This window comes from Anolis carolinensis, chromosome 3 (genome assembly GCF_035594765.1).
Source record: "Anolis carolinensis isolate JA03-04 chromosome 3, rAnoCar3.1.pri, whole genome shotgun sequence".
Taxonomy (NCBI): Eukaryota; Metazoa; Chordata; class Lepidosauria; order Squamata; family Dactyloidae; genus Anolis; species Anolis carolinensis.
Window position 1 is genome coordinate 74,672,915 of NC_085843.1, and position 20,319 is coordinate 74,693,233.

Consider the following 20,319-nt stretch of genomic DNA (forward strand, 5'->3'; position numbering starts at 1 on the left):
TACCAGCAACCTTCTAAGTGCCAGAAAAGCACACATTCACCAGTCATTAATTATTAGTCACAGGTAAAAGAAGGCAAAGAGGGACAGCACCATGTCGAGGTTTAGTGTTGGACTAAGACACTGAAAGACAAGTGTTTGAATCTTCACTAAAATATGGAAACCTATGGGGTGACTTAGGGAAAATCACATCCTCTCAGCCTCAGAGGAAGGCAATTTGAACAAATTTTGCCAAAGAAAATCCCACGACAGATAAAAGCCAGAAGTAAGATGAAGGCAACAAAAAAAGATGGCAAGAACAATCTAAGAAGTGCTTGGTAAGAAAAGGGCATCGTTTAGAAGAAGCTGGTCAATTCACAAAATTGGCAGTGGAAATATTGATGGTTGCTCATTGCAAAGAGATAAAATTAGAATCACTATCTTAGATCTCTCTCACCAAACGTGAAATGTCCAATGTAAATGCTGAAGCCACAGAAAAAATTGTGCTAATGCCCCTTTTCAAACAGGCCAGTCAACAGTGCACTAGGACATCAAGCTGTCTTCCTGAATGCAGTGGGACTGTTTTTCAAGCTGGGCTCGCAAGACACATTTGCAAACCCCTTTTGAGAATCACACAGCTGTGGTTTAAAAAACAAAACAAAAAAGAACCCTGCTGTGTGTATTCAGTTCCTTGGCAACATGTAAATGGGCTCTCGGGATGATAGCAAAAGCCACAGCACAGCCGCATCTGCCTTTGCCTTTTAATCATTACAATGAGCACAATTTGTTACATATTACTGCAAAGTTTGCCATGGAGAGTTTTTTTAAAAAATAATAATGAAAAGGAAAATGTTTTACAGAACTCTCTTTCCTTCAGATATGTTAAGTAGTCTGTACATTTTAGCGTCTCAGAAAGTATCTTGTTTTCTCTTTTGTAGAAGAATATATAAAGGTTAACATCTCAATTCCAAAATTTGCCTAGCAAATAAGTATTGAAAATAGAGAACTTTAAGTGCAGTAGGCATGTCATGTTATGAGGCTTAAATTGGTCTTTTCATGCTTAAGACTGCCATGTGAACAACTTGCACAAGGACAAAAAGTAAAAATCAGAAAATAGAACACATTTAATCCAAACCATCAAACTATGAATTCTATCTGCCTTGTGACTCAGGATTCACAAACCCACATTTACAACCCTGAATTTGGCAATTTGTTAAATATCACAATATGGTTTGTCTCAAACCTGGGAAAAGTAGAAAAGTAAGGTTGTCATAAAAATAGGGAGTGAGAGAGACAACATAAACCTGAAGATCAAGGTTGACCATTAGTACTAATACAGTTGCAATGAAGCACTGGCAATGTAGATGTTTTGGTCTCTACACTCACATCAACATATCCTTTTCAGTCTTCATGTACAAGTGGAATTATGAAAATAAGACTGGTCCTATGAACCCAAGTGTCTACTGAGTGGCCTCTGCCTAGCTTTGACTGTTCCACCAACAACTTCCTTTCCTAGAAAAGTGCATTGGGTCACAATCCATGCACTTCCCATCTCCCAGTTAGATTGCTGTAATGCACTCTGTGTGGGGCTTCCCTTGAAAAATATCCAGAAGCTACAGCTGGCACAAAATGTAGCAGCCAAATTGATGTCTGATATATGCTTTAGAAACTACATGCTGCTAACTGCATTGATGCCCAGGCTCAATGCTGGTTTCACACAGCCCTAAATAGCTAGGAACAGGATGTCTAAAAACCACCTTCTCTCAAATGAATCTGACCAGAATCTAAGAATCTCAGAGGGAACATGTTGTGTGTTCTACCACCATGAAGGGCTAGTTTGGTGACACAAGGTTTTCTCTATAGAACCTTAACTCTGAAATCTCCTCCCAAAGAAAGTCTGTTTGACTATTTCCAAACTAATGGTTGGTATGACTGGCTCCACCCCTATTGTTTCACATTGAATTTGGTCCTTAAAACCAGCTCTTGACATCCTTTTAAAATCTCTTTTTTCAAAGCAATTTTATATTACCTTGGGTCCATTGGTGGAACGAGAGATAACAGATACTTTAAATAAGCATGGGACTCCATGAGACAAATCACGACATTTGTAAGCTTTTCAAGTATGTGCAATGCCAATGTTGCATAGTAAACCTTCACACACACCAGTACTAACAGCCATTGGGAATAAACAATGGCTATTATGCTGATTCCTATAGCTAAAGCCTTATAAACCCATAGCTAGTTTCCCACTATAGAAAAGTTATTTTTGGTGACCTTAACATAAGAACTATGATACACTGTTTAGCCTCAAGAGACAGGACACTCAATATACATCACCACTAAAGAATATGATTAGAAGCATTTTTCTTCTAGCATCTACAGGTTATATGAACCATCTAAGAACAGCAAACAAATCCCATGTTAGTTATCTAGGAAAAGATATGGCTTAACACTTCTCAACACACATACCTGGGTGAAACAAAATAAATTGTGTTGTTGAAGGCTTTCATGGCCGGAATCACGAGTTGTTGTGTGTTTTCCGGGCTGTATGGCCATGTTCCAGAAGTATTCTCTCCTGACATCTATGGCAGGCATCCTTAGTGGTTGTGAGGTATAGCCATACATGGCCATACAGCCCGGAAAACACACAACAACCCCAAAATAAATTGGTTGTGCAAGCTTTATGATTTTGAAAAAAAATACATGGATAGCAAAAAAAAAAAAGCAGCAACAATGCATTACATAATATATCATTAGCTTTTTGTTATTAAATGAGAGCACTGAGTTCAGAACAGTTAGTTATCTTGCATGTGGGTTTGCTCTTGGAAGTATTCACTGGTTCCCTTCTGCCAGGCTCTTCTGGAAATCCAGCTGGCATTCAAAAAGCTATAGCTTGATTTGCTTGTGTTTTGTACTTGAATCTGTCCTATTTGGAGTAGATGGCAGCTGGGGGTGGTGGTGGGTGGAACAGAATTTAATTGTGTATAATGTTATTGCCTTTCAGTGGAGAACCTCCTAAATTTATAACCATGCACATAAGAAACTATTTTAAGCACTTAGGGAATGACATCATTTATAATGGTGCCGTGACAACAAACCACTTCAAGATACTGCCCCCATTTGTTATCATAATTGAATCCTGCAACTACATTGCCTTGCAAAGTGATTGAGCTTTCTCATTTTCAGGTGCCCTTCCACACAGCCATATAATCCAGAAGAAAAATCCCACAATATCTGCTTTGAATTGGGTTATCTGAGTCCACATTGCCATATATTCCAGTCCAAAGCAGATAATGTGGGATGTTATTCAGATGTGTGGAAGGGCCCTAGAAGTCAGAAAGCAGGGACAATTAAGTCATTCGGTTGATTTTGTGATCATCGCAATCTTTTTTTTTACAAATTTCCCAAAAAGTATCAATGCTTCTTATACCTTACCATCTGTAACTAAAAATGGAAAAAGTCAGGAATTTCAGGGCTTGAGACATAACCTGAACCTCCTAGGTCCAGAATTTAGCCCTCTGGCCTTTATAGATGGGCAGACCCACATCCTCAAGACACCACCAATTTGTGGTTTTCCATGTTTTTCCCCATTCTAAAATGCTGGAACATCTCTATTGAATTTTAGCTACCGACAGCAAGAGCATTAAACTAAAGTGTGCTGTTTTTCTTGGCCACACTCCAAAACTTCTCAAGAACTTATCTGGTACTGAATATGACCCTCAAGCTGAAAGAGATTTCCTACATTTATGATGAGGCTTGCCAGAACAGAATTATCCCAGCCCTCGGGTTTTAGGGACAAAACTTAAGAGCTAGGGACAACTCTTGTGATGTCATAGGAAGTGGGCCAAGTTAATATTACTAGAGTAATGACATGGAACAAGCCCAATGATGTCATTCAGGATAGTATTTTAAGTATCAATCACAGCTGCACAAAGGATGATATTTTAAAAAAATCCTAAGAAATGTGGAAGATACACAGAAACACACACCTAGAAAGACACATACACACAGTTCTCATCTTGAGTAATAGTCTAGTGTTTTAATAGGTCTGGCTCTGTAGAAAAGATCAATGAATAAAGCCTCTTATTAAACAAAGTAGCAGATACACAAATTATTGCCCGAGTCTACTTTGTGCCTCAACTGAAGCTGGAATATCTGAAGTAGTATGTTATATGCCTTAAAGTCAATTCTGAAATAGAGTGATTCTATCGCAATATTTTCTTGGAATATAACAGTCTTAGGACTTCATATCAACAGATTCTGTATTCACTGATTCAAATATTGACAGCTAGAAAATACTCCATAAAATAAATTCCAAAAATCAAACCTTGATTTTGCCATTTTATATAAGGGGCATCATTTTACTACATCATTTATATTGTGGGACTTGAACACTCACAGATTTTGGTTTCCATGTAAGGTCCTGGAGGTAAACTCTAGTAGATACAAAGGGCCCACTGTAGCTACCCAATTCTTAGGATGTACTACAAGGACAGAAGGGTCTCTTTGACCTACCTTTAGAAACAGCACACCACATTATAATTGTTAGAGAGCGGCTTTCTTTTTGTGGCATTCCCTTTTCTTGGATACCTGACTGTCACCAACAGTACCCTTGTTTTGACACCAAGTTAAAACTTGGTTGTTCAGTCAAACCATAGATTTTGGTTTAGTGAATCATCATTTGTCTTTTAATCTTTTAGATGCTGAATTTTATTTTGTTTGAACTGAATTGTGTTAGATTTTTTCCCACTGGTTTAGCTTTCAAAACAACTTCACTGATTGCAAACTACTCTGAGACCTGCTGATCTCTCAGAATCATAGAATAGTAGAGTTGGAAGAGACCACATGGGCCATCTAGTCCAACCCCCTGCTAAGAAGCAGGAAATCGCATTCAAAGCACCCCCGACAGATGGCCATCCAGCCTCTGCTTAAAAGCCTCCAAGGAAGGAGCCTCCACCACAGTCCGGGGGAGAGAGTTCCACTGTCGAACAGCTCTCACAGTGAGGAAGTTCTTCCTGATGTTCAGGTGGAATCTCCTTTCCTGTAGTTTGAAGCCATTGTTCCGTGTCCTAGTCTGCAGGGCAGCAGAAAACAAGCTTGCTCCCTCTTCCCTATGACTTCCCTTCACATATTTGTACATGGCTATCATGTCTCCTCTCAGCCTTCTCTTCTGCAGGCTAAACATGCCCAGCTCTTTAAGCCGCTCCTCATAGGGCTTGTTCTCCAGACCCTTAATCATTTTAGTCGCCCTCCTCTGGACGCTTTCCAGCTTGTCAACATCTCCCTTCAACTGTGGTGCCCAAAATTGGACACAGTATTCCAGGTGTGGTCTGACCAAGGCAGAATAGAGGGGGAGCATAACTTCCCTGGATCTAGACGCTATTCCCCTATTGATGCAGGCCAGAATCCCATTGGCTTTTTTAGCAGCCGCATCACATTGTTGGCTCATGTTTAACTTGTTGTCCACAAGGACTCCAAGGTCTTTTTCGCACACACTGCTGTCAAGCCAGGCGTCCCCCATTCTGTATCTTTGATTTCCATTTTTTCTGCCGAAGTGAAGTATCTTGCATTTGTCCCTGTTGAACTTCATTTTGTTAGTTTTGGCCCATCTCTCTAGTCTGTCAAGATCGTTTTGAATTCTGCTCCTGTCTTCTGGAGTGTTAGCTATCCCTCCCAGTTTTGTGTCGTCTGCAAACTTGATGATCGTGCCTTCTAACCCTTCGTCTAAGTCGTTAATAAAGATGTTGAACAGAACCGGGCCCAGGACGGAGCCCTGCGGCACTCCACTTGTCACTTCTTTCCATGATGAAGACGACGCATTGGTGAGCACCCTTTGGGTTCGTTCGCTTAGCCAATTACAGATCCACCTAACCGTAGTTTTGTCTAGCCCACATTTTACTAGTTTGTTTGCCAGAAGGTCGTGGGGGACTTTGTCGAAGGCCTTACTGAAATCCAGGTACGCTACATCCACAGCATTCCCTGTATCGACCCAACTCGTAACTCTATCGAAAAAAGAGATCAGATTAGTCTGGCATGACTTGTTTTTGGTAAATCCGTAGAAGAAGACAAGGACAAACTTTCTCTAACTAAAATTTGCTAAGAAAATCCTTATCATAAGTTAGAAACAATGAAAACAACAACAACAACAAGAAGAAGAAGAAATATTTAAGTAAATAAACAGTCTACATATTAACCATATACAAAAGAGTGGATCTCATGGATAATCACCTCCTGTCCTTTTAGGAAGCTGTTGAACTCTCTTGTTTGTGAGAGTACTGCAGAAGAATCCAGGATGATCATCTATATAGCCAATATATCATCTGCTCTACTTTTACAAGAACATCCTTCCCTCTGAACTCTATTACTCTCAACTGAACTACACCAATTGAATCAATAGGATTTACATAAGTCTTGACTTATGATTCAACAGATGGGACTGACCTGAAGGATTCAGGTCCTAGTCAGCTGCAGGTGAGTAATAATTTAGTGTTCAAATTCTCAAAAAGAAAAAAGAGTCAAGTAGGCATACCTAGAAAGCTTTGTCAGAATAACCTTTGCCCTTCTTTTGATTTTTTTTTTGTTTCCCTACATTCCTGGGTCTCTTTGCAGGTGGGGATCAGGCCACAAACTTTTGGTGCTCAAATTTTCATATGAGGTCACAAAAAAGGAATGGAATGTAAAGAGTCAACGAACCGAATGTAGGTCATTCTAAAAACCATTAAAAAGCTGAAGCTTAAACTCAGCTTCATGACTTAGATTAGAAAGGGTTAAAATTTAAAAAGTTAAACATTTTGGTATACAAGGAATGTGGCTCTTAGTGACCCAACAAATTATTTCTAGATTGTGAGTCTGCTGCTGTCAAATCGCTGGTGCATCAATAAGTAAGCAATAATGACCTTAAATGAGTGGGTTCTTGACATATACACAGTCAAGTTGATACCAAAATCCAAGACACAGGAGAGAGACCTACCTAGAAAGTTGACCACAAGTGTTAACTGGGCATGGGCAAACAAAGATCAAAGTGCACAGATATAATTCAGCACAAAAGATTTCAGTAGACTAGATAGGTTAGCACTTCTCTGTGAAGTTAACATTGATCCAACAACCACTGTGGGGCAAAAGACAGAAATTTGGAACACGCGTAGACACAAATTTTTAAAGATTTGCAAATAGTTTCCAGCAGAGCTGTCCTCTTCAGATGATTTCCCACTTATCAAGGTATTCATATTCAAATTCATTCCTTGCAGCTCTTCCTGCCTCTCTGATGATGCCACTTCACTTTCCACTAGGGATATATAGCATTTCTTCCAAATATTAGAGCACCAAGATATAAAGCAAATTGGATTTGTCAAGTTTCAATGGTGCAGTATTTGGATCAAAGCAATGGCAAAACCAGGATTAAAGTAATTGTGACAAAGATATCAGTGTCATTTTTCTAAACTCATGGGTATCTTTAATTTATGAAAAAGAAAGTCTGTTTCTGATCAACAGTTTATACATTTGACTTAAAATATTTGAAAATATATAAAGCACACACATATTTCATCCATTTTTTAATAAGTAAAGTGTCTTTTTTATTCTGATATTTGAACTGACGGTTGATGCACCTCAGTGGTCTTATGATGTTTTGGACCTCAGCTCCCAGACTTCCCAGCTCCTGGCTATGCAGACTAGGGCTGGTGGGTGCTGAATTGGTAGGCAGGAGATTGCTTATCCATTTTAAATCACCTACCATACCTCTTCCTAAATCTAGGCTCCCCTCATCCTTTTTAAGCATGAACATTTCCTTCACACTTCCAAATCTTTGATTATCTTTAACTCCTCTGACTAGACTCCAGTTTGCTAGCAACTGTGATAAAGCATGTCAAACAGAGCTCCTACTCAGATCTTACCAATCTGAATAAAGCAGCATTGCCACCTTCTATTAACTTGCATGGTCATAAACATATTGATACCAGGTCTGTCATACAGTTGTAGATCTCATATAATAAACGTCATGGGGGCATATAAGGTAATGAATGGGTCATCAGTATGCAGAACTGAAGCAATATTATGCTTTGATATATTCCTTACTTTATGATAAAGAAGTTAAGTCCACAGATGTTGCCCAAAGTCAACTCCCAAAAGCACCATCCGGAAGGGCCAATGGAGATCTGAGAGTTGTAGTTAAGCAGATGCTGGACCCAGAATTTGGAGGCAATGCTATAACCACACCTTTTTTTGTTTCTGATGTGTCTCTGGAAAGCATCAGATATAAGACTTTTTTAAAAAGCACAAAATAAATGGACTAGTAGATGGATATTATCTCAAATGCGTACATGATAAATACATAAAGAATTGAATTAGGCCGGGCTGTGGCGCAGGCTGGTGAGCAGCCAGCTGCAAGAAATCACTCTGACCGTCATGAGTTCGAGGCCAGCTCGGAGCCTGCGTTTGTCTCTGTCTCTGTTCTATGTTAAGGCATTGAATGTTTGCCTTATATGTGTGCGGTGTGATCCGCCCTGAGTCCCCTTCGGGGTAGGAAGGGTAGAATATAAATACTGTAAATAAATAAATAAAATAAATAAATTAGGACAATCATTCCTATACCGGCTTACTAGCGGGAGCTGATAGGACCTGCAGGCCAGCAACATCTTAAGAGCAATAGATTTCCCTAAACATGTGTCCCAAAGAAGAAAAGCTGACCTAGTTATCTAATGGGGCAGACTGAAGTATTCAGGGACCATGACTGAGAGGAGAGCGACCATTTATCTGCACCTGAGTGCTAAGCTTCCCTGTTTGCCTCAATGACTGGGGCACTGTGTCACACACACAAATACCTTTAGATATACCCAGTTGTCCTGTTTTGTAACTTGTAATAATAAAGTGTTATTTCCATTTTTGGATTCCTTTTTCTAAAAAATAAATAAGTTCTTATAACCTTCTTATAACTTATTACATTCTTCTTCATAACAAAATAATGAATAAATATGACCAGTACACAAAAAAGTCATTTTTCCAAAATGGCATTAGCTTTCTAGTCAGCTTTCACTTCTTGTCATTTATAAAATGGTTCCCAAAGACTTCCAACTGCCCCCTAGACCTGCCACAGTCTCCAATCCTTTCGTTAGCCCACCAGCTGCTCTGCTACCATTGAACGTCAGATATGTCATTCATTTTAGTGGTGGCTCTTTGAAATTTCAGACAATGTCCTTTCCAAGGTCTGAACCTGGGATGTTCTGTGTCTAAAGCATGGGTTCTGTCACTGTTAGGTTGCCACCATGAATATTTTCTACACATCTGGCACTCTGCCAAATGAGTACAGTACTATAGAAAGGGACAGAAAGATACACCCAGTTTCTCCCACTGCCACAGTCATATTATTCACACTCTTTTAGCGCAGGTCTACATTGCATAAATAATCCTAAGAAACTGGAATAATGTGTGAAAGGAATCTGTGTCTTGAAACTAACAGAGTGCTGGGTGAATGTGAATTTGTCCTTTTTAGTAACACATAAACTAAGTAAAGAAAATCACCATATTCTGAGACATTTGTGAAGGAACCTCTAAAACTGTGATGACATAATGGCAACAGTCTTGGACAGCAGTGGCTCCCAAAGTGACCCATTTAAGGTGGAATGAGGTGTCAAACAGGGGTGTGTTATTGCCCCATCCGTATTCTCCATCTTCATCGCTATGATAGGGCATCTTGTTGATGGGAAGCTTCCCACCAGAATGGAAATCGTCTATCAGACAGATAGCAAGCTATTTACCCTCAGCAGACTGAAAGCCAAAACCAAGGTCACAACAACATCTGTTATAGAACTCCAATATGCTGATGATAATGTAATCTGTGCTCATTCAGAAGAAGATCTATAAGCCACTCTAAACACCTTTGCAGAAGCATACGAAAAGCTTGCCCCCTCACATCGAGAAAACCAAAGTGCTCTCTCAGCAGGCACCAGCCAATCCCTCTGCAATGCCAGAAATACAGCTTAATGGTGTAACATTAGAAAATGCTGACCATTTCCACTACTTTGGCAGCCACCTCTCCACAAAAATCAACATTGACAGTGAAATACAAGACCATTTGAGTTCTGCGAGTGCAGCATTTTTCCGAATGAAGCAGAGTGTTTGAGGATCAGGACATTCATAGGGAGACCAATCCTATTATACACCTGCGAAACGTTGACCATCTACAGACATCACACTCAGCTTCTGGAATGATTCCATCAGTGTTGCCTACGAAAAATCCTACAAATTTCTTGGGAAGACAGGTAGACAAATGTCAGTGTGCTGGAAGAAGTAAAGACCACCAGCACTGAAGCGATGATTCTTCGCCATCAGCTTTGCTGGACTAGCCACGCTATCTAAATGTCCGATCACCGTCTCCCAAAACAATTACTATACTCCCAATTCAAGAATGGAAAACAGAATGTTGGCAGACAGGAAAAGAGATTTAAAGATCGGCTTAAAGCCAGCCTTAAAAACTGTGGCACAGACACTGTGGCCCTTGAATGTTCTAACTGGAGATCGGCTGTGACCAACAGTGCTGTGGAATTTGAAGAGGCACAAATAGAGGATGAAAGGGAGAAACATGTCAATAGGAATTCGTGTCAAGCAAACCCTGATCAAGACCGCCTTCCCCCTGGAAACCAATCCTCACTGCAGACAAACAGGCAGATCAAGAATAGATCTCGACAGTCACCTACAGACCCACCAAGACACCATACTTGAAAGACAATCATACTTGGACACGAGTGATCACCGACGATGAAAACTGCTAGAAAACAAAATGTATTAGTATAGCATTATTGAATCTTGCTAATGAACTGTAATAAACAGATAACCATAAATACTTATATTGTCGAGGCCTGTGAAGCCTCTGGGGATGAGGATAAGGAGGGTGACCTTTTGGTGGGACCTGGGGTTCTTACTTCTGAGCCTGTTACTTCTGTGGGGCCTCAGGAAGTTTCCTTGGATGATGGGAATGCTACAGTTAGAACTGCTTTTAGGGGAAAAGAAAGTGTTTCTCATGATGATGGAAATGTTTCAGCTAGATCGACTTTTAGGGAAACAAAAAGTGGTTCTCGTGAGAATCTGCCAGGAATTGACTCTGAAAGAAATGTGGAGGAGACAGGTACTCTGCCCATATTTCAACGATTACAGTTCCGAAGAGATAGCCCTAAGCAGAGACAACTACATTTTTCCCAGAGGCTGAAAAATAAACAAAGGGAATCCAGGTGTGAGAAAGAGTGATGTTATGGGTATGAATTAGAATTCTTAAGCGATCTACCACAATGTTCATTGTGAGATCAATGTTGAATTTTCATGTGCCAAGTTGCCTGTTTTGGGAGCTCTGGGTTAAGAGTTTGCCTTTGATTCTGTGTTCTGATTTCCTGTTTAAGATCAGAGACTCTTAGTTGGATTACAGTTATTTGTTCATGTTTTGAAGCCTTTGGATTATAGTTCTTTGTTTAAGTTTTGGAACTCTTTGATTACAGTTTCTTGTTTTTAGCTTTTGGGTATTGAGGGGTTAAGTTCAGAGTTGGTCAATGCTGACTGCTAAAGCAAAGAATATCACATTTATGGATGTTATCTTAAAAAAGCTTTTAAAGTCTGTTTTTAATGTACTTTTGTGATTGCCTATTCTGATTATTCTGGAATAACTTTCGAATTACTTCTTATTCATTTTTGAACCTGCCTTTTCTATTATATACTCTTTTCTTAATAAAGTTCTTACCGTATTGTTGATTACTTTTTAACTTGTGTGGTATTTAAGTGAAAAGGAGTCATGCAGGTGGCTGGGCTTCAACAAATATTTCCTTGCAAACAAGAGCAATATAGCTTGAAGAAATTAACTACCTCAGCTGATATACAATTGTAAAATTCACACAATTTAGAAATATGAGGAACACTTAACATCATTTCAGTACAAGCTGATGTGTCACTAGTCAGCAGAGAATAAGGTTCTAACTTGTAAGTAAGAACGCACAGGACTACAGTCTTAATTATCTAGTTTATATCCCATTTTACCAGAATTTTTAAATGTTTCATAATTATTCATGCCACTAATCTTTCAGAGATATTAGGTGTCTGCAAAAAATTTAACTCCTAACCCACATTTTTCTATCTAAGTGGGAAAAATATACATCTATTAAAAAGATTCCTTTGATGGATGTAGTAACTTAAGCTTAAACCTTTCTCAGCAATTAGCCACCCTTAAATCTTACTATTTTAAGCAGTTAACAAGGTTACATCAATTGGACCATATTGATTAGCAGCACTGTTTGTTATTCCAAGGTCAGATGGCTGAACATTTTTTTTCAATTGTTAAGTATAGCAATTCCTTGAAGACAAACCTTTTAAAATACAGTACATGTTTTACTGTGTGGAATAAATTGAGAAGGAGGCATCTCACAAGAGAGGTCACAGCATAAATGGACAGTGCTGTATTTATTTCAGTAGAACTATTTCAATTGAGTTTACATCTCAGTTATGATCTTTTCATTTAATGACAAGACTGGGCATGCTTTCTTTTGAAACCATTATCCTTCATTTTTCATTCTGGGAAACAAAAGATGCTTCAAGGCTTCAGGGCAATTCTTAACATGGTGTTTTCTTCTATTTATTCAGTAGCACATGAATAAAAGTGGTATTCCATCAATAAAGCATCAATTATGCAATATTAGGACACTGTTCTACATGATGATCCATGGATTCAAAATTTGCAGGGAGCAGGGGATATACATTTTCATTCACTGAATTTGAAAACGATGAGCAGACTATGCTGGTCTGATCATGGCATTAAAAAATAAAACAAGAATGACACAGATAGCTGAGAGAAGAAGTGTTCCACCATCATCTTCCCATGATGCTGAAAACCTCACAATTACAGAAAGCACCAGTGATTTGTCCTGTGACCAAGGAAAAAGTAGTTGAAAGAAAAGTCTTGACTCAACCATGCAGGGCCAGAATTTGCAATTATCATCTAAGCCACTTCAAAAGCACTTTAAGCATGTCAAAACCATGCCAACACAGCTACCTCTGAATAGACAACCACCTCTTTGTTAGCAAAAAAACTATTTGATCGAGATCTATTTACATGAATTCAAAACAACAAATAACTAATGCAGAAGGATTCTCTGTTGGCTAGGACACCTAAGCGTAGTTCTGATCCAAAAGAGTGAATGACAACTATTTATCGACACCAGAGAAAAGAAAGCACTAAATATCAGTAAAATATAGGTGTGAAGGTGAATACCTGATTTCTTGCCTTAACACTGGAAAGTCACAAAATGTATGAAAGTCGTCCTTTTGGACTCTATGTCCCATAGCATGAAGCCAGGAAGCTGTGAGATTCTAGAGGCTGTAGACAAGAACAGTACTGTTCCCAAGCTGTGGGTGACCCAACCATCAATGGACAGGATTATTTTGCAGAGACATGCAATGGCATGCTATCTTAGAGGGCCCTGCAAAATGCTATCCCTACTTAGATGTAGGCAGATTGCGACTGACAGGTTTTTTCTTCGCACTAAATAAAGGAGAGGTTCATCTCAATAAACTGGTTCTGATCTTGATCGGATGTACCCAGCCTACCGACCATGACAAACTACCTGCCCTTACCAACTATGAAGGAGGCAACAGTGGCAGATCCAGTTGTATAGCCCCAGGCCACTGTCAGTTCTCCTGTCTCCTGGAACAAGGTGTGGATGCCCCAGTCTACATTATTACATAACTATCCATCTCTACCAAGCACTTGTGACATAAAAATTCTCCATTTTAGTATTGCCCTTTCATTCTTGCATGTATGATGTGCATTTTCTACATCAGTGCAATACCATCTGCTATTCCATCAGCTGCACTGATACCCCAGCTTGTGCCCAAATATACCATTCTGTATGCCCTACTTTTTCACTACTTTTGGATTTGTAATGTAGTTCCAAAAGTCCCCCAAATCTGATGATTTATTTCTCTGATGCTCCCAATATTCGCTATAATTTAAAGTTCGAAATGAGGTGCCACTGCTTCATGTTTGGCATATTACAAAAAGCCATTATTTCGTAAGAGTGCAAAAGAGTATTTGGGATAAAGCAGTTATGTAATTTGACTACTTTGCATTAAGCAGAGCTGACAGATAACTGTATTTGTCTGTGGAAAAAATCTTTTCTTCTATTTGAAAAACATACATATATTCTGATGCAGTCAATATTTATAGAATGTTACAAGAAATTGTATGACTTACAATACAAGAAACCACAAAGGCCAATGTCTTAATTCCATGCACATTGTCCCAGAAGTCCAGACTGATCTATGGTCTGATTCCATAAATGTTACTTACCAAGTTCAGTTTACTCTTCTAGGGCCTCCTAATCTTCTGGGACAATACTCTATTCCAGTGGTTCTCAACCTTCCTAATGCCGTGACCCCTTAATACAGTTCCTCATGTTGTAGAGACCCCAACTATAAAATTATTTTTGTTACTACTTCATAACTGTAAATTTGCTACTGTTATAAATCGTAATGTAAATCTCTGATATGCAGGATGTATTTTCATTCACTGGACCAAATTTGGCACAAATACCCTATACACCCAAATTTGAATACTGGTGGGGTTGGGGGAGGATTGATTTTGTTATTTGGGAGTTGTAGTTTCTGGGATTTATAGTTAACCTACAATCAAAAAGCACTTTGACCTTGAGTTTTGGAGTTGTAGTTCAACCTACATCCAGAGAGCACTGTGGACTCCAAACAATGATGGATCTAGACCAAACTTGGCACGAATACTCAATATGCCCAAATTTGAACACTGGTGGAGTTGGAGGGAAATAGACATTGACATTTGGGAGTTGTAGTTGCAGGGATCTATAGTTCACCTACAATCAAAGAGTCCCTTGAACTCCAACAATGATAGAATTGAGCCAAACTTCCTACAGAGAACCCCCATGACCAACAGAAAATATTGCCAATATCCGCTGGATAATGGAGGAAGCCAGAGCGTTTCAGAAAAACGTCTACTTCTGCTTTATTGACTATTCTAAAGCCTTTGACTGTGTGGATCATAATAAACTGTGGCATGTTCTTGGTGATATGGGGATACCAAGTCACCTTGTCTGTCTCCTGAGAAATCTATATAAAGACCAAGTAGCCACAGTAAGAACAGAATACGGAACAACAGACTAGTTCAAGATTGGGAAAGGAGTGCGGCAGGGCTGCATACTTTCACCCTCCCTATTCAACTTGTACGCAGAACACATCATGTGACGTGCGGGGCTTGACGAATCCAAGGCTGGAGTTAAAATTGCTGGAAGAAACATTAACAACCTTAGGTATGCAGATGATACCACTCTGATGGCTGAAAGTGAGGAAGAGCTGAGGAGCCTTGTCATCAAGGTGAAAGAAGAAAGTGCAAAAGCCGGGCTGCAATTAAACATCAAGAAAACCAAGATTATGGCAACCAGACCAATTGATAACTGGCAAATAGAGGGAGAAAACACGGAAGCAGTGACAGACTTTATATTTTTAGGCGCGAAGATCACCGCAGATGCAGACTGCAACCAGGAAATCAGAAGACGTTTACTTCTTGGGAGGCGAGCAATGGCCAACCTTGATAAAATAGTGAAGAGCAGAGACATCACACTGGCAACAAAGGTCCGCATTGTCAAAGCAATGGTATTCCCCATAGTAACCTATGGATGCGAGAGCTGGACCATAAGGAAGGCTGAGTGAAGGAAGATAGATGCTTTTGAACTTTGGTGCTGGAGGAAAATCCTGAAAGTACCCTGGACCACAAGAAGATCCAACCAGTCCATCCTCCAGGAAATATTGCCCGGCTGCTCATTGGAGGGAAGGATACTAGAGGCAAAGATGAAGTATTTTGGCCACATCATGAGAAGACAGGAAAGCTTGGAAAAGATCATGATGCTGGGGAAAATTGAAGGAAAAGGGAAGAGAAACCAACAAAGGGCAAAATGGATGGATGGTATCCTTGAAGTGACTGGCTTGACCTTGAAGGAACTGGGGGCAGCGATGGTCAACAGCGAGCTCTGGCGTGGACTAGTCCATGAGGTCACAAAGAGTCAGAAACGACTATGTTATTGAGCAGCAGCAGCAGCAGCTGTTTTCACTGTCCCTCCCCGTATCGACTGTTTCCAGCACTTCCACCTTTGTTCAGACCTCGCTATGATGCGTTACAACGTTTTAACTGGAGTTTTACTCACATTTGCTTGCAATAACCAGAACTTGCAATGTGATCAAGGCTCTTAAGATTATCAGGAGTCTAAGTTGTTCTGAGTAACCGCGACTAAAACAGTGGTGGGAATTATGTGAAGTACCAGCATGCCACATCTGCTACTGCTACTAGGAGTGGCAATCAATAGCCTTGAGAGGCCCATAGCTGCACTAAGACCTGGCCACTCAACACAGTAAGATCTGAAATAAGGAGTGGAGCTCGTATGCAAAGGATGTATTAGGGAGTGGGACTAGCTTGCATGACTCTATGCCCAGCTTCTGCATTTGACATACATGATAAGCAGCTTTTTAATTACAAAATGAACAGACAATGAACCTACAAACAAGACAAAATAACAAAAAACTGGAGACAAATATATATATATATATACACACACACACACATATATATATAGAGAGAGAGGGGGGGGAGCGGCAATTTTCCATTCAAATCTATATATCAAAGTCAATGTATGTACGTTTAATGTTCGTCTGCCTATACAACAAAGGCTGTTGCTAAGTGAAATGGCCTTCTGTAATGTCACTGGATGGCTGTTGTGAGGTGAAGGATTGGTTGATGCTAGGTGAAGTGGCCCTCTGTAATGTCACTGGGAAATAAAGGTGATATATGTATGAAGGGAGGGAAGGAGACATTGTGAGGCCCTCTCAGATCTGAAGAAGGGACAAAGGGGACGAGAAGGAACGAAGGAGAAAACAAAGAGAAATTATAGGGAAGGGAGGAAAGGAAAGGGGAAAAGGTATGAGGGGAAGGAAAGAGAAAGAAGGGATGAAAGCAGGGAGGCAGTGGTCCCAACAACACACGAGCAATGATGGGTATATATGCTGGCAAGAAAAATAAATCCATATTAAGTTGGTTCAGAGAACATGTAATTCGATAGGTTAACATGCATCTTAGGTGGACAGTTAGTTTCTGGTCTTAGTTAGCATATACAATAAATAAAAGTTATCAATTGCATCAGTATTTGTCTGTGACTTCATTTAGATAATAATTAAGGAGTGCCAATTTCCAAAGACAAAAATGCCAACCATCCAATGTTAGATTATGGAGAGTGCTCCATTCTGATGCAATCTCTAAATGGGCAGAAATGCACATAAAATGATAAGATCTTTAAACTTTAACTGTTTTAAATAGTTAACCAATAAAGATAACAAGCCAATTATTGGAGTAGCTGTAATACATTGTCTGGCAATTGTATTAATTTTCTCAAAAACTTTTACTGAAAACTTAAGGTTTTTTTGGGAGGGAGGGAAACAAAAATCCACATAGGTACCAAAACTATTGAATCATTGAAACCAGTGGTTATTAAGGTTGTTATTAACAAATTTTAGCCACCCAAGGGTAAGGTACTAACTGTAGATAATTTTAAAGTAGTTGTCACATATGAAATAATAGATTGATCTTTATGGTGGTTTAGATTCAAATGAATTCCATAGCTCTTCAACAACCTCACATTCTAGACCCCTTTCCCGGGTATTTCGTGGTCAGAAAAATAAACCAAAACATTCGCTAAAACAGTGGTTCCCAACTTTTTTTTGACCGGGGCCCACTTGACCAGGGCCCATTTAACCAGGGCCCACTTGGACCAGGCTCCACTTGGACCAGGGACCACTCTCCAACCTCAGTACCAAAACAGATGGGGCTGGTCAGCTCTGTGAAAAGAGCAGAAATAAATAAAACAAAACAAAATAAAATAAAATAAAATAAAGAAGGAGGTTCACAAACCAGATTTTCATTCTCACCACCCACCCTGGGCCGTGGCCCACAGGTTGAGAACCATTGGTCTAAAAGAATGGAACTGACTGGAAATTATGGTAGTCTTTTTTGTTTTTGTTTTTCTGGATTTAAGAGCAGATCTGAAAACTTGGCTCTTCCAACAGGCCTTTCGCGAATGATTTTCACCCTCATAGTTAGGGATTGTCCCGTTGTTTACAAGATGCACTTTATTCCATTCCTCAGTCGGATGTAGGTTCCGTGCTCACGCCTCCCCAAGAACTTTATCTGGATAACAGTTCCAGGTATCTACCTCTCTTAGTTTATGTACTTTCCCTGGCCCTGTTCTTTTTTAGGAGGCTACCCAGGTTTTTATCCAAGTATGTTTGATTGTAAAATGTGTTTTTAATGTGTTTTATTGATTTGTTTTTAATTCTTGTGCTGTTTATATTGTTTGTATCCATCTGGGCCTGGCCCTATGTAAGCCGCCCTGAGTCCCTTCGGGGAGATGGAGGCAGGGTATAAAAATAAAGTTGTTGTTGTTATTATTATTATTATTATTATTATTATTACTATTAATCTTCAAAGACCATCAAGGTTTGAATTGCTTGTAACTTTACTGAAAGTAAAGGTCACCAAGAGGAAATTTGAATGCTGGTCTCCAGAGTTTTAGTCCAATGTTCAAACTGCACCATGCTGGCCAATGGCCGTCCTAAATACCCTACAGGCACCAGATCCTGCCTGATCCTGGAAGCTTAATAAGGTCAGTTCTGGTTAGTACTTAAATGGGAAACTGCCAATAAATAATACCAGAAATATAATGGGCTATATTTCAGAAAAAAAGCTGGCAAAACCACTTCTGAGTACTCTTTACCTAACAAAACCCTATGAAATTCATGGGGTTGCCATAAGCAACAGGCAAATGTACAAACTGAAGCAAAGATGTTTGGAGGGGACCAAGCTGTTCTTTTAACTGAGATTCTGTTCTTGGGATAGCTCAAATATTTTACTGTCTAAACATTTCTTCCTCCTCCTGTTCTCTAAAATTTACAAATATATCTGTATTTAAAATAATGGATGACACAAAAATTGAAGTGCAGCCAACAAAGGCAGGTAAGAGACATGCTTGCCATTTGGACCATATGTTGCATTATTCTCCACACAGCTTGCGCATTTAGTCTGCATGGGGAACGTTTACTCAGAGCTCTCTCACACAAAGCCACACACCTTTGAGTGGTAGCAGAAGTAGAACACTATTGGTGGCATCATGCCCAAGGCCTATTAGCCTGGCGCCAGTCCTAATACCAAATATCTGCTCCTTTTTGGAACACCCATACGTTTCCTATTTCTGCTGGCGACTAGGAGTACATAGCCAGGACTATTGATTCTGTAAGGAAATGGTCTACATTCTTTTTCAAGTGAACCAACACCCCCCATACATATACATGAAATATACATATACATATGCACATACACGCCATATGTTACATAAACTGCCTGTCAAAGAAATTGCTTGAACAGCCATATTCCCGGCTCTACCACATTTATATCTTCTGAGTCACCTTTGTTTACCTCACATGTATAAAACCTGATAAACCTGATAAAGCCTGCCCATATTTAGCTAATCTATGTTATCCCATCCCATTTCTTCACACTGCACTTGCATGCTACTGAAAGTAAGAATAACCTGACAGAAGAGGTAGGAAATTCCAAATTCACTTCGTAAGAATCCTAGTGAGGCGGGGGGGGGGGGGGGGTTAAGGAACCCCAGGAAATACCATATATGGGCAGAGATGGCGACAGCTAGCGACCCGGGTGCATAAACTCACAGAAACATGTGACTTCTGGGAAATCATGTGTTTCTGAAGAAATGAAAGCTAAAGATAAACAAACAGAGCATGCGTACGCAGGCGCTCTGAAAGATTTGTGAGCACGGCACAAAAAGGGTGCAGCCGGCCTGCTAGTCAGCACCGATTGGGCAGCGTCACAACTCTAAGCCAATGAATTTGCTTGTGGGCGGGCATAACCCGAACCCTGTAGTGTGTATAAATGTTCACTCAGCATGCCACTGGTCGGTTCCCCTGGAGAAGCACTTACTTTGTGCTAGGGGGACCCCTAGTGGCCATTAGCGAAATAAAACTGCTTTCTGGGAAATTCCTTCAGTTGTCCGTCTTCAAATTCCTCCACTGCGCCAACAAGAACCGTAGCACGAAGGTTCCGCTACATTTTCTGGTGACCCCGACGTGATTTTTTCCTATAAGACGGGCCAGGAGATTTGGAGACGGATCCCGTTGGCGGGACGGCCTCAACTCAGCGGTGGGGGCCTGAGGCAACTACCGTGAGACGAGAAGGGGCCCCTGAATACTACACGACCGGCTGCGGTGCTTGCCTCTGATGCCAAC

At 40.0% G+C, this 20,319-nt stretch overlaps 1 protein-coding gene across 9 annotated transcripts in view; it reads right to left on the bottom strand.

The window, feature by feature from the left end:
* tiam1 (TIAM Rac1 associated GEF 1) overlaps positions 1-20,319 on the bottom strand; it is a 289,209-nt gene that overhangs the window by 166,376 nt on the left and 102,514 nt on the right. The gene's annotated exons all lie outside the window — the stretch shown is intronic.